General features: G+C 38.8%; 1 long non-coding RNA gene across 5 annotated transcripts in view; it reads left to right on the top strand.

The window, feature by feature from the left end:
* The window catches only part of LOC135297219 (uncharacterized), a 111,759-nt gene that overhangs the window by 36,874 nt on the left and 60,295 nt on the right, over nt 1-14,590 (top strand). For 4 of the 5 annotated variants that reach the window (XR_010359263.1, XR_010359262.1, XR_010359264.1 and 1 more), the window contains 4 exons: nt 1,865-2,055; nt 7,235-7,360; nt 10,465-10,520; nt 12,997-13,101. This is a non-coding gene — a long non-coding RNA (uncharacterized LOC135297219). Of the gene's footprint in view, nt 1-1,864; nt 2,056-7,234; nt 7,361-8,790; nt 8,882-10,464; nt 10,521-12,996; nt 13,102-14,590 lie in introns of all 5 variants that reach the window. The other variant, XR_010359261.1, reaches the window with a different exon arrangement.

The raw sequence follows: 14,590 nt of genomic DNA, 5'->3' as shown, positions 1-14,590 counted from the left end.
CCAGTTGTACCCTCAATAGACATCAACCTGACCTGCTCCATTGCACTCCCAAAGCACTGTCAAACTGACAGCTGTTACTGAGTTTCTGAAAAATACAAAAAAGATGCTCCTGGAAATTATTGTGACTTATGTCGTCTATGTTTTCTAATCCCTGTTCAACCCCAGATGAGAAGTTGGTCTTTCCAAGGTGTGTCCCTTACATCACATTGTGTCTGGGATCTGTCTGCTGTTCATGGTGGGGATGCCCAGCTGACACATTTAAATTTCCTCTTTAAAAAGACAGCATTACCTAGTGATTGTATTTCTTTCCTGTTTGCCAAGTCAGCTGTGGTCTTCTCCATTTCACCTCTGCATGCCTTTTTTTTTTTTTTTTTAATGGGCATAAAGGTACTGGCCTTGCTTGTAATACACATTCAGTGCTACAGATGAAATATGTTTTGTTGCTTTTGAAGTGGTTATTTTTCAATTGGTTGCTTTCTGTTTCCTATCTTGGTCTCTAATAGGTGAACATAATTTCTGATTTTGTCTTTGTATCTTCCTTTTGATTGTAGAGAACCTCTTTCACTCAGTAAATAATTTCCTGCTCTTCAAGAGATGGGAATGATGAGGGTGTTAATGTGCCTGAGACTAAATGCACATTTGGCAGTGTATGCATCTGAAAAAGGACTGAATACTTACTGCACCAGACTTGAAGCAATAAGCTTTAAACCTCTTCCACAAATGAAACCAACTTCAAGGAAGAGAGGGAGGAAGGGTGATACCTTATTGTAAGGTGACATTCTTTATGTGTGCACCTGTAAACACATCTGCATGTGGAACTGCTCAGAAGCCACTTCTGTAAATATACAAGCTTTGTTTACGTTGTAGCCAGGAAGATCAACACCTGAATTTTAATTCATTGTATTCTTTGAGTTAGTATCACTACTGAGACCTTAATTTTGACCTTCTGAGACCTTCTGAGACCTCAATTACCAAATTGAGAGCATTTTTCTAAAATGTTGCATTTATACAGTTTTTACAATGACCAAATTGCAGAGGGAAAAAAAGACAAAGACTTTCCAAAATGACAGACTGCTAAATCAGTCATTTCAACAATTAGAAAATGATAAAATTTAACATTTTCAAAGCTGTATTACTTACCCAGAGCCAGATGAATTTTCTTGGGGGTGACAAAAAGACCATTCTGCAGTAATTAAAAACTGGGAATTTTAAAGTTTTATTCCAAATCAAGGGGTAGGAACGGAACTTTTTCTGAATGATTATAAGAAATTACCAACATATTTTAATCTGTATTTTAGAATAATTCTTGGCTGAAAGAATCAAACTGTAATCCATAAAACTGTGGTTTTGACTGTGATCCACATAGAAAGTTCAGACTTTAGTCAAAGTAAAAAATTAGAGTTCAAACCCTGGAAATTTTTTTCTTGGGAATTACTGCATTTTGAAATTCTGTCTTCTCTCCCAGGTATTAAATATTTATACTCTAAAGTTCAGATTAAAAGCAAATTATAACTGTATTGTTTCAAAATATTTGGAGGATGATACTGAAGCCTTAATTTTGACAACATTCAAGTTGTCCCTTTCCATTTTATCATTGAAAACATTGTGCATTTCTAATTCTCTTGACACTAATCTGTCCCCTCAAAGGGAAGATATGTTAGCTTTCCCATGCTCACAGACATAGGTGATATCCCTTTAGAAGCTCTTATTGTTGTCCTTCATGTCCTTCATCAGATTAAATTCTAGACCTGCTTTGGCTTTCCTGATCTCATCCGTCCCTGCATGCATTAGCAGAGCCTTGACATTCCTGTCAGGGCATCTGACTCAGCTTCCACCTTCTATACCTTTCCTTTTTATGTTTCAGTTTAGTCAGGAGCTGCTTGCTCATCCATGGAGGTTCCCAACCACCTCTGCTCCATTTGCTGCTCATCAGGATGGACCATTCTTGAGCTTAGAGGAGCTGATCCTTGAAGATCATCCAGCTCTCCTGGACCTCTCTTCTCTCTAGGACAGTCTCCATGGTATTCCTCCCAGAAGAACCATGAATAGCCCAAGGTCTGCTCTCCTGAGAGAACCAGCACAGAATTAGATTTTTGCTATTAACACTGTTTTAAAATGCAAAATCTTGTCTGCAATGTATTTTATTATAGTCAATCAAAATACATTTTTGTACTCAAAAAATGTTGATTTGTCCATTATATTGGTGAAATATTTTGGTTTTGCATATCATTATAATTACAAAGATAAATTTGGCAAGGTAAAATTGCAGGTGTTAGATTGTATGGTTGAAACAACACAGTAGTTTCCATCAAATATGGAATGAGAAATATTTCTATTTATCTAGGAACACTTTTCAGCTTATAAAAATTTCATTTAAACTGTATTGCCTGTATCTGTTAGCTACACCTTTTTCTTTACATAAATATATTTATTTGGCTTTAGATGGAATAGAATCAAATTTCATATGGATGGAATTTGAATGGATTTGGATGCAATTCCAAAGCAACTGTCAAGTTAGAGGATTCTGTTATAAGCATCTGAGCCAATTATTTTTTTTCCAACCTTGCCAAACTTGGAAACCTGGGAAACAAGGTTCAGAAGGGTTTTGTATTAAAAATCTTTTATCATTATGGCTGCCATCTTTTCCAGTGCCACTTGTCATTGGCAGAGAGATTATGCCTGTTGTGGAAACTCCTGCAGAAGTCAAACAAAAAGTCAGGCTGCAATGTATGTGTGGAAAGGCAAAAAAGTTCAAAAAATCAAAGGGAAGGTGAGACAGGCATGGGGCCAGGCAAGAAAGAGAATGGAATTACCACTAGACCTCTGTATTGAGGTGGTTGAAGGTAACCGAGCAAATTAATTGGAGTAGTCTATCAGTGGGATATTTATTTTCTTAGAAAAAAGAAAGCTGCTGTTATTTTGCTTTTTTGCCCCTGTAGACTAATGAAGTGATAATCACATTTCTTGTTCTCATGCTGAAGATTCAGAATAAAAAAGTATGTCAGTAATGGGGACAGAAAGAAAGGAAACAGAGATAAAGACTCATTATGAGGGTTAAGCTTTGAAGAAAAGCAGAGTCAATAATTCTAGAGACATTTAAAAATATATATTTGAGGCATTTATTTTAATACAGTTTTTGTTACATTGTTGTGTCCCCACTTTTTTTTTTTTTTTTTTTAAATAGCATATTTAACATCATAAATACAACTTGGAAGTATTTATAAAAACTCTTCTGTCATGGGGTTTTATTCCTTCTGGAAAAATTGTGTGAGATCTCGGACTCAGAAGGGAGTGAAATTATCTGAAGTGTTTTTATTAGAGACCCAGCAGAAACAGTGACTTACTGTTACTTCATCAGGCCACCAGCTGGGATGAATTATTGGTTTTATGGCACATAACAGTCTTAACCATCAATGTTAATGCCTGTGGAGATCTCAGGTCCTGCACTTTGGCTACAATAACTCCATGTAGCCCTACGGGCTTGGGGTGGAGTGGCTGGAAAGCTGTCCAGCAGAAAGGACCTGGGGGTGTTGGTTGACAGTGACTGAACATGACTTTGCAGTGGGCCCAGGTAGCCAAGAAGGCCGATGGCATCCTGGTCTTCATCAAGAATGGCATGGCCAGGATCAGGGCAGTGATTGTTCCCCCATACTCAGCATTGGCGAGGCCACACCTAAAGTGCTGTGCCCAGTTCTGGGTCCTTCACTTTAGAAAGGATGTGGGAGATACTTGAGCATATCCAGTGAAGGACAACAAGGCTTGTGAAATGTCTCAAAAACACGTCCTCTGAGGAAGAGCTGAGGGAGCTGGGTTTGTTTAGTCATGAGAAGGGGATGCTCAGGGCAACCTCATTGCTCTCAACTCCCTGAAAAGGAGGTGTAGTGAGGTGGGATCCAGTCTCTTCTATCGTGCCTGCAGTGAGAGGACCAGAGGAAATGGTCTTAAGCTGAGATAGGGGAGATTCAGAACAGATATTAGGAAAAATCTTTGTCACTATTAGAATGGTCAGGCACTGGAAAAAGTTGCCCAGGAAGGTGGTGGTGGTGTGTCACCAGCCCTAGAGGTGCTTAAGAGGCCCCTGGATCTGGCACTGGATGATGTGTTTTTAGTGAGTTACAGTGGTAGTGCTGGGTTCATGGTTGGACAGGACCTTGATGATTCTATGGTGCCAGTGTGGGGCATTCCACAAACTCCTGGGCAATCTATGCCAGCGTCTCACCACCCTCAATCACCTTTCTCACCCTTTTGTGAGACATGATCATTACTCAGCTGTCTATGACTATAGATCAAATACTGACACTGCAACCCAACACAATAACTCAACCTGCCCTATCCCTTGATAATCTCTGTATGATAATGCAATAATTTTGGTTTCCAAGAGATGTCTTGTTTTATTTACTCCTTTCCATTTTGTGATGTGTGCTTAGCCAAAGTCAATATCTATGATCAGGAGACAACTGGATATTTGACATCCCTTTGTCTACAGAATTGTCTTTCTACTGCTTAATGTATTCAGTGGCACATTTCATATATGGCATTATTTCTTCCACAGATACAGTGGTTAATGCATGTGTCTGGGAATTGTGTTTCCCTTTGATTTATTAGCTAAGCACAAAGGCTTTGTCCTATTATTGCGATCTTTATTCACACAAGTCTTGGCACGTTTCAGCAATTCCAGCTACAGCTCATTTAGGACTGTTTTCTTTTGAGCCTTGTTTGTTTCACCTAATTACTTTTGCAATAACTATTTTTAGGGTTTTGACATTCATTTGCACTGGGGTAGTTTGTTCTTTATGTGTTTTTATATCCTGGGTTGGTCTCCTAAGTGAGTCTCCTCAGCTGTGTGTATTTAGTTTGTTCCTTGGTAATTACAGGAGAGCTTCCTGAGAGGAATGAAAACGTAAACATAAAGGTGGCATGTGAGTGGCATCTGAATGATGTCAGTCAGCAAAAGATACTTGTAAGAGTGGTAAGCCCAGGGGAACATTTGTATGAGGATATCTCTTTCAGATCTGGTGCTGTAATTCTTGCTCCTGCATCATATCAAGAGATTGGAATGGAGGATGCCTTGAGTTTTATTGTAAGCCTACTTTCTCTCACTGTCAATGATCTGCCAAAATTTAAGAGAAACACATTTTTTGATTCCTATCTCGAAAAGCTGTTTCACAGCTTGCTTTCCTAATGGATATATAAAATGAATTCTTCTATTGGCTCTTAGATCCATCACTGTTAATTTTCAGTTCTCTGAACTTCCCACTTCTGTCTCTTGTTAAGAGAATAAAGCAACTAAAGAACCAATTAATGATATTCACAGACAGCCAAAGCCCAGAACTGTTTTCTCACAGCTCCCTTGAAGTGCCAGTGATGACACCACACTTAGAATGTGTAGGTTTTGTTTGCTAATGTCAATAAAGCCCTCCAAGAATCCTGTACAATGAGTGACAGATATGATATCTGAAGGCAGATATAAAACATTTTGTGCCTTAGCAACATGATATTGGACCTGGATTCTGAGCCCAGCTTACTCCAATAAAGTTGAGGATTTTCATTGTCAGTCATAGATTCAGACTTGTCTTTCTCATCAGGAGAATACTAGGGAAATATCATTTACTATGCGTGGGCCTTGTTCCTTCTGCAAACCTACAGTTCCTTCAAACTTTTCTGGCTGTGGAAAAGTTAGTTAATCAAAACCTTAATGAACCCTTAGACAGTATTTTTGTGTATTTCATATTTTGTACATAGTCACAGAGAGCAACAACATACTGTCTTAAGAACATAATATTCCAGACAGCCAAGCACACAACTCTTGTCAGCTTAATTGTTGGTTTGAACAATTCCATTGCATTCCACTAAATGCTATCTGTATATTGACTGTACTTTTTTTTGAGGAATATATCTTTTGTATTTGCCATAGCTTCCACTACCTCTTAGAAGTTTTTCAAATATGAAAGATGTTCCCCTAAAGAACATTCAGGATAAAGGATGAAATTGTCAATAAATAGAGCCTGGTGCCTGACAATATCCCAGAGTGTTCAAGAGGCAGAATGACTTTGGTGCTACAATAGACTGATGCAGACAGCAGTAAACCCCCCAGTGTGGAAATAACATCATTTGGCTGTCTGCTTATCAGCTTTCTGGTAAATAGAAAACAAGTGCTTTTATCACCTGAATGAGCATGTGAAGTTGGTAATGTTTGTAATTAGCAAAAAATACTCTCAAATTTTTGAGTGGTAGCTCAGACTGCCCATTATGGCCAGAGACCTCTCACACAATGTGCCAGGCAAAGAGAAAACTAGAATAGTCAGAGAAAAAAGCTGTTAGAAAAGGATTTCTGCATTCCCTTACAGAGTTACTGTAAACCTTAATTAAGCTTCCCCTGATCAGCTTGGAGAGGGCTGGACAAAAGCTGCTGTCGAGATAACAGCAATTTTCTGGGACCAAGCAGTGTTGAGCAGCATGGGGTATTTCATATCCCAGCTCTTACCTGCTGCTGTGTCAGACAAAGGGGTGAGATATTGTCTTGGTATCTTAGATTAAGAGGTAGCTAAAAAAACTAGACACATATTCAGTCTTTTTTTTTATAAATAGGAACTTGACAAAATTGATTTTTTGAGGTTGAAATTATGCATGCATTTGGCTATAGCTGGAAGATTCAAGCTTCATTAAAAGAATAATTAAAGAGTCATTCAAAAACTAACAAGAGCATTTCCCTTTGCCCTTTCCAGAATTGAACTATTTTCATTTGTAAATGCCAGCGTATTTTGTTTCAACAAACTGAAAAGCATGCTTTCACTTTTCAATTTGAACTAACATTTTTCATTTTAACATTAATATTTTATGCCACAAACATAAGTCAAAACTATCAGCTGTATGTCTGGAAGGACTGTAAATGAATATTATATCCTTGTGAACTCAGAATATGAGAGAGGCTTCACTCCATGATCTGTACACCCTTCCTAGAAGATGAAAACAAAACTAAGCTCACAAGGGGCTGTTTTAGTACCCTAGATGAACCTGAGATAAGCCAGTTGAGGAAAGCTAGAGCAGTGGTTAAGTGACTGTGTTAATCTTCAGGAGCTCCAAAACCAGCGGACTCAGCTTCATCCCCACCCCCCTACCAGTGCAGTGCTGAGTGACATTGTCACCTTTTCTCTTGTGCCTCAGTTAGCAATGTTCCACCTCATGGTGGTCAGAGTGGAGAAGAGTTCCACTGACCCCCATTTTTCATTTGCAGGCTTGGATTTTACTCAAATCAGCTGCTTTGTGTGATTTTCTGTCTGGATGAAGGGAGGAGTTTGGATCTGTTTGGCAGCAGTCATGTTCTTTTCAGCAAATGCCTGAACCAGTGATGGCCCAAAAGGTCAGTATAACTATCATGCTTCCAAACTAAAGATATTCAGGAACAAAGAATGGACCTCCATGTGAGTTGGAAGCCCAGAGTATATTTGCAATATATTTTGGGTGTGGTAATTCATAAACAACATGCCATCCCCTGCAAGCTCTGCAAGTTAATTAAGGACTGGTAATATGGGTTTCTGCATCGAAGACACTCTTCCCTAATGCTTAATAACTCTGGAGTGAGTGCAAAGGAGGGCCACAAAGATGATCAGAGGGATGGAAAGAGCTAGGGTTGTTCAATGTGGAAAAGGCCAGGATTACCTTGTCCTTCCAGTACCTAAAGGGGTCTTATGAAAGGGAGGGAAAGGGACTTTTTGTATGGACAGATAGTGACAGGATAAGGGGCAGTGATTTTAAACTGAAAAAGGGTGGGTTTAGAAAAGATGTTAGGAATAAATTCTTCACTCAGGGGTGATGAAGCACTTGAACAGGCTGCTCAGAGGGGCTGCGGATACTCCATCTCTGGAAGTGTTCAAGGCCAGGCTGGATGGGGCTCTGACTAAGCTGGGATAGTGGAAGGTGTCCCTGCTCATGGCAGGGGGTTGGGACTAGTTGATCTTTGGTCCCCTTCCAACCCAAACTATTCAATGATCCTATGAGAATAGTGGAAAAAGGACATGGATGGTGAAGATCGCCAACAAATATAAAAAATGTACATTAAAAATAAGATCATTAAAATTTTATAGATTTATGCATATATAGTAGTTTTAAAATAGTAATTTCAACAGTTAATTTTATTTTATAAATAAGTAAAAAAAAAATTAGATTTTATTTATTTTTTGTGGACTTCTCATTCTTCAATATGTTCAAGGCCAAGTTGAATGGGGATCTGAGTGACCATGGGGATCTGAATAAATCCATGGCAGGGTGTTTAGAACAAAATGACCTCTAAGGTCCCTTCCAAACCTAACTAATTTATGATTCTGTGGTTCTATTTTTAGGTGGGATGGAGAATCTAAAATGGTACATTTTAGCCCTCTGTTTTAAACCAAAATTAAATATTTCAGAAATAAGTAATGATACGTCAAACTCCATTGCCAAAGAACATGATGTTGAGGAAAACAACCCAAATTATAAGATTTTAAGCAATCATTCAAGTTTTTTTTACCCAAAGTTATGCTAAGCCCAAGGTAGACCAGCAGTCTTCTCACAATCTTGCAAAGTCACATTGTTTCTGAAGAAAATAATAAAACCTCCACCTTGCTTTTTAGAAAATGTAACTGTGAGGATTTAGTATTATTTAGCAGTAGCAAAGCAAAGGAACAAAGTGATTGAATGCTTTGCTTGAAAATAGAGATTTAAATTCTATGTCCTTTATCTTGAGCCTTGTAAAGCTTATTGAATCGCTGAGGTTCAGACTCTGGTTTTTTTTTTTTTGTTTTGTTTTCTTAGCTCCAGGTCTTTCAATTCTGCTGTGATGGCACAGTTTGTTCTAAAGTGAGAAGGAAATGTAGAAAGTGGAAATACAAAATGGAAGCAAAAGGTCATTAAGTGCATGATTCCATAAAATTTAATGGAGATGTCAGGAAAGATAGAAAATATGGAGAAAATTAGAATAATTGGCTAGATAATCAAAGAATGTCTTAGTGAAGTAAAACACTTTTCTGAAGAAGTGAAATTGGGTTCCAAAAACTGAGAGAACCAAACACTCCTCTAATCAATTTAGAGGCCAACAAGTAGAATAACTGTGTTATGAAAATCTAGTTGGAGCTGTGGAAATTGAATTATTACAAATATTTGTACTTTAAAACTAGATTTTGAAAGGACCTCAAGCTTAAATACACCTTCAGTTCATACCCCCTTGAGTAGGAGAACAGCATTTTGAAGAAGGCACAAATCAGGTGTCTTTAATAGCTATGAGGTGCTCTTTAGATGTGGTCTGTCCTCCACAGTAAGGGGTTATACAAAGAACCACTTCCCAAAGAGATGCTGGAAGGCACTGACTCTTAGAGATGTGATTATATCTTGTACAGAAAATCATTTTTATTGGTATTCCTGCTTGCACTGGTGGTGAAACAGGCAGTGTTCAGTATCATTTGGAGAATGCAAAATATTTTCTTCTCTCTCTTCATAAAGGCAGATGCCCTGTGTGTGGAGTAAACCAAAATCTGCTTACCACTCCCCCAGTAATCTAGCTTGTGACATGGTGTTAGTCACACCATCATACAGCTTTCCCAAATACCAGGGAGCAAATCTGATCACCTTTATGTATCCACGGTGTGCTAAAGACAAAAAACCCCAAAAAACCCCAGTGTTAAGCACAAAAGTGTTTAACACTGATGTCTGGATGCCCTCCTCATCCCTACTTATTGTATGAGCAACAAGGTAGGAATACAACACACTGTGGCACCAGGAACTCAGGTAATTTTTTTATAATTCTTGAGCACATGAGTAAGATTACAGGATAAGATTACATTCCTTGTGTTAAAGTATGGAATTCAGTGAAGCCATCACAGAAAACAGATTTGTTCAGCTGTATCAGCTTTGCAAGACTAGGTCCAAAAAAGAAAAAATATGGATAGATACAGATATTGTCAACGGGAAGGGACTAGAAACTCTGGAGCGATATAACTTGAAATAACTTCTGCCTTAGCAAGCAGCTAGCCATGTGTCACTACTAACACAGAATGGAGAACTCCCATAAAGAAATTATACCTAAGAGAAAGAAACTCTGAAATAAAACTGATGCAGAGTCTTTACAAAGAAAGGGCTTTCTGACAGCTTTGAGCTCTCTGGCTTCATTATGGAGTGTATAATTGGTGTGATAGGAATAATTTATTTGTTTGCATCTTAGGTTTAATGAGTGGCACTGGGTAAATAAAGACAAGAACAGCAAACCACCGAACCCCAAGCTGCTGCAGGTGATGTCTCCTGTACAGCTCCTGGTGGATCTACAGCTTGTCAAGAGCAGTGATTCTATTAGTGAACACAAAGTCAATATTGCTTTCTTTTCATCCAATTATAGTCAGTAAAATCATCAGGGTTATGGAAGTTTGAAGACACAGCTGGTGCTTTGACTTCTTCAAGGAGAAAATTTTTCTTGACTTGCACTTCCTTTTTTCTCAGGTCATCTGCATTACTCTGCACTGGCAGTGATATGAGGGGAATGGGACTCAGAGTCTGTGAGTGACACTTTTGGAATATACGTCCTGTATTAATGTCTGAACAGCTTCATGCTTGGGAGCAGACTTATTCCAGCTTGCTCTAGTAGTACAAGTTAAAAAGCATAAATTGTCCTCTTTGCTAGTGTGGTACATTTCATTTGAGGTTTTCAATCGGCTTTGCAAAGCTTAGGAAGTTTCACAATCTTTCTTAATGGCTGAGAAAGCTGTGAGGATAAAATGAAAATCAACATACTCAGAAGTATCTAGTAGTTTTGATTGCAGTATTTTAGGGGTTTTGGAGGGTTTTTTTGTTTGTTTGTTAAGGATGTTTTTTTGTATACCAAATGGAGCTGAAGCTTGGTTACTCTTCTGTGCTGCAGGATCAGCAGGAGGCCTCGGCATGTGCCCAATTCCTCATGCTCCAGTCCTGTGTGCACAGCCTGTGCTGCACACAGACTGGCTGACCTGACATGCTGAGTGCTTAATCATCTCAATGGGGTTTAAGAGCAGCTCAGGCTGCTACACAAACAGATGAACAAGTAGTTTGTAACCATTTCAAGGTGGTACTCTGGAATTCTCACATTTGTGGTTAAGATTCTTTGAAGAAAAAGGTTGAGAGTGTATTAAGATAACAGAGCATGCTGGAAACACATAGAATTACCCTGGTGGTAACGCATGAAGTAATACAGAGCCATGAAAGATTTGTTCTAATCAAATTGCTGCAATACCAACCATGAGATACAAGCTGATCTGAGGCCTGTGGCTCAGACTTCTGGGAACAGTTTGGTATGGGTCACTGTGATGTTCTCTTAAATGGACAAAGTTCTGGGGACTGCAGCAATATCTGTGCTGGGTTCAGCAGAGCTATTCAAACCTCCAGTCTACTTTTCTCCTGCCCTGGCTCCCCATCCCTAATCCCCAACTGAAAAATTATTTATTGGCCAGCTACTCTTGTGAATAGCAATTTCTTTTAGTGATGTAATTTCATTTTCGTACCCCAATGACTGACTTTTGAATCTCGTTTATGGGTAACTAGCATTATTCTCTCTCACCCATATACTGGCAATTTTCATTGATCCACCCCCTTTGGGCTGTGTAATAATTATTTTATGGTCCTAGGTGCAATATCAGGCTTAAAAAAATTAATAATTAAAAAAAAATCCCTTGGTCTGTTTTATTCAAGGACATGTTCTCATTGCAGGACTAATTTGAACAGACTGAGATAAGAATTACACTTTGTTTAAGGTGTCAGTGAGAAATTGCCATTTGCAGCTCATGCTCTGCTGATATCTGAATCTCATTGTGCCTGTGGATATCAAGTGCTCTGATACTCACAGATCCTGCTGAGTATCCTGACTACATGTACCCGAGTCACTGTTGAGATGTGATTTCATATCAGTCTAGACTTATTTTGGCTGGGTTTGTGATTTCATATCAGTCTAGACTTATTTTGGCTGGGTTTCTTATTTATTTATTTATTTATTTATTTATCTGCTTCATTGGCTCATCCATAAATGGTCATCATATTCTGCTATTACTGGTTAATATAAAATGTGAAAATATATTTGACTTTATTGATGGGAGAATTGCAATTACTGTAAGTAATTGCACCAGCAGTATCTCCTGAATTTATTGATGGGAGAAATGCAATTACTATAAGTGGTTTTACTTTCAATAAATGGTGCCAAACCCCCGGTATTCGGAAGAAGTTTACTGGAATTCAGACTAATGGCTGCAAAATGGTACTTCTTTAGGCAATTTTGTCATAGCTGGGATAAATTGGCTCCTTCATATGGTTGCAGTGCCCAACAGCTGTGACTGTAAGCAGATTACTGGAAATGTCTTGTTTTTCGGACTGCGCTGCTTCTACTAGAACTGTTTGCATTTGCTTGCCATCTAACTAAATTTATGAAGTTTGGGTAAAAAGACAAGCAGTCATTTTTGCTGTGTTATAGCCACACAGTCTGTTTGACTTGTCTAAGATTCTGTTGCCTAAGGTAGGGTGCTGAATCAATTGTGTGTTTTGTTGATACAGAGGATTCATAAGATTTGATGACTTTATGTTTACTGTGCTGTCTCTCTTTCTTTGCCCATTTTGATACATACTGGGTTACTTGTAGATGTGTCTTATCTCAGGTGGCAGCTAGTAGCAATTAGCTTTCCCTTGGCTGAGATCACTGCCCTCAGAAATGGAGCAGTGCATTTCATTGAGCAGAGGAAATTGAGTTTTTTGACAGTCAGTTTTGGTTGTGATAACCACAGACCAAACAGAGATGCCCTAGTGCAATTACAAGGTAACTTGCTTCAGGCCTTATGCTTGCTGAGTTTTTCAAATGTCAAAGAAAACTCAGAAAAAAAGGTGTTTTAGTCATAAAAGTATTAAGTTATTTGGACTGTTAGTGTTGCTACTGCTGTGTGCTGCTACTTACATAGATGAAGGTGCACATTTGTGACTTATGCTATGTACTCTCATCACAATCTGTATCTCTTACAGCATTCACTCAGGAATTTCTATATCACTGTGGAAGCTTAAGTCATCTCCTTCTTGATAAATGTACTCTGAAGATGTGCCAGGGATACTGCTGGTGCAATGCCAAGAGTAAGTGCTTCTCCATGTTAGAGATCCATGGACTCCTTACCAATGGATGTTGCAGGTACAAGGAGTTTAGATGGGCTCAATGAGAGATGGGAGAAGAGCTTGGTGGAGATATTAATTGGTGTTGCTACAAAACACAAAATGCCTAAGAAATCCATGGACAAGTATTAGAGTAGAAAGTACCATACTTGCTTATCCTGTTCTGGCTTTTCCTAGGTTTCCACTAGTGACCACGGTTGAAGACAGAAGTCTGGGCTAAGTGTGCTCTGAATCCAAGATACAGTCTTACGCTTCTTCTAGCTCCAGCTTTCCCTGTCCTGTCCTGTTCAATACACACCCAATCTTGCTCTGTCCAGCCTACATTTCATAATTCTTCAGTTTTTCCAGCACAGAAATTTTTTTAAGCTCTTCTTGTAACTTGATTGTCAGCTGGTGCTCTCCATATCAAAATTATCTTGCACTTTTTTTAAACGGTGGGAACTTTCTTCTACTTTTTGCTATTATTTCAACCATTCTTATCAACATTTCCCTGTTTTATGCTTTATTCATCCATGTAGTGTCTAATCTTTAGGTATTTTTTGCCCTTTATTTTTGGAATTCTCCACAAACTTGCTTGTTGGACACCAAAAATTATTTTCTTTCCCATAGTTATAACTTCTGGATTTTGCCTTGAATCTGTTGGTAACTCATATATTTTTAAAAATTCTTTTGAGAAAAAAAAAGATAAATTACTCTGCCATCAAAAGTACATTTTATGAGTTTGGGCATTTGTAAATCATGATCTGCATTCACATTGCATGCACACTGCTAGAGCTGAAATGCATAGAAATTAATATTCTAGACAGACTTTTTACTGAGGGTAGGATTAGGTAGGTCACATGTTAAGACTGAGGCACATGAGCAAGTTACTATAATAAGGTTGATGTCACAGAACCATTTAGGTTGGAAAAGGCCTCTGAGATCAACTCTAATCTTTTACTGATCATCACCTTGTCAACTAGACCATAGCACTAGGTGTCCTGTCCAGTTGTTTCTTGAGCATCTCCAAGGATGACTCCACTACCTCACAAGGAAGTCAGTCCCAAAGACTGACAACTATTTCAGTCAAGAAATTCCTCCTGATGTCTAATCTGAACCTCCCCTGGTGCAGCTTGAAGCTGTGTCCTCTCATCCTGTTGCTGGTTGCCTGAGACAAGAGGCCAATCCCCACTTGGCTACAGCCTCCTTTCAAGGAGCTGTAGAGAGTGATAAGGTCACCTCTTCTTCTCCAAGCTAAACACTCCCAGCTCCCTCAGGTGCTCCTCATAGGACTTGTGCTCCAGACCCTTCACCATCTCCATTGTTGTTCTCTGGACACACTCCAGCACCTCAAAGTTTTTCTTGTAGGGAAGGGCTGAGAATTGGACACAGCACTCAAGGTGTGGCCTCACCAGTGCCAAGTAAAGGGCACAGTAAATCAGTGGTCCTGCTGGCCACACTATTTTTTATATAA

Source organism: Passer domesticus, chromosome 3, assembly GCF_036417665.1.
Source record: "Passer domesticus isolate bPasDom1 chromosome 3, bPasDom1.hap1, whole genome shotgun sequence".
NCBI classification, from domain to species: domain Eukaryota; kingdom Metazoa; phylum Chordata; class Aves; order Passeriformes; family Passeridae; genus Passer; species Passer domesticus.
This window is presented reverse-complemented; position numbering and strand designations above follow the sequence as displayed.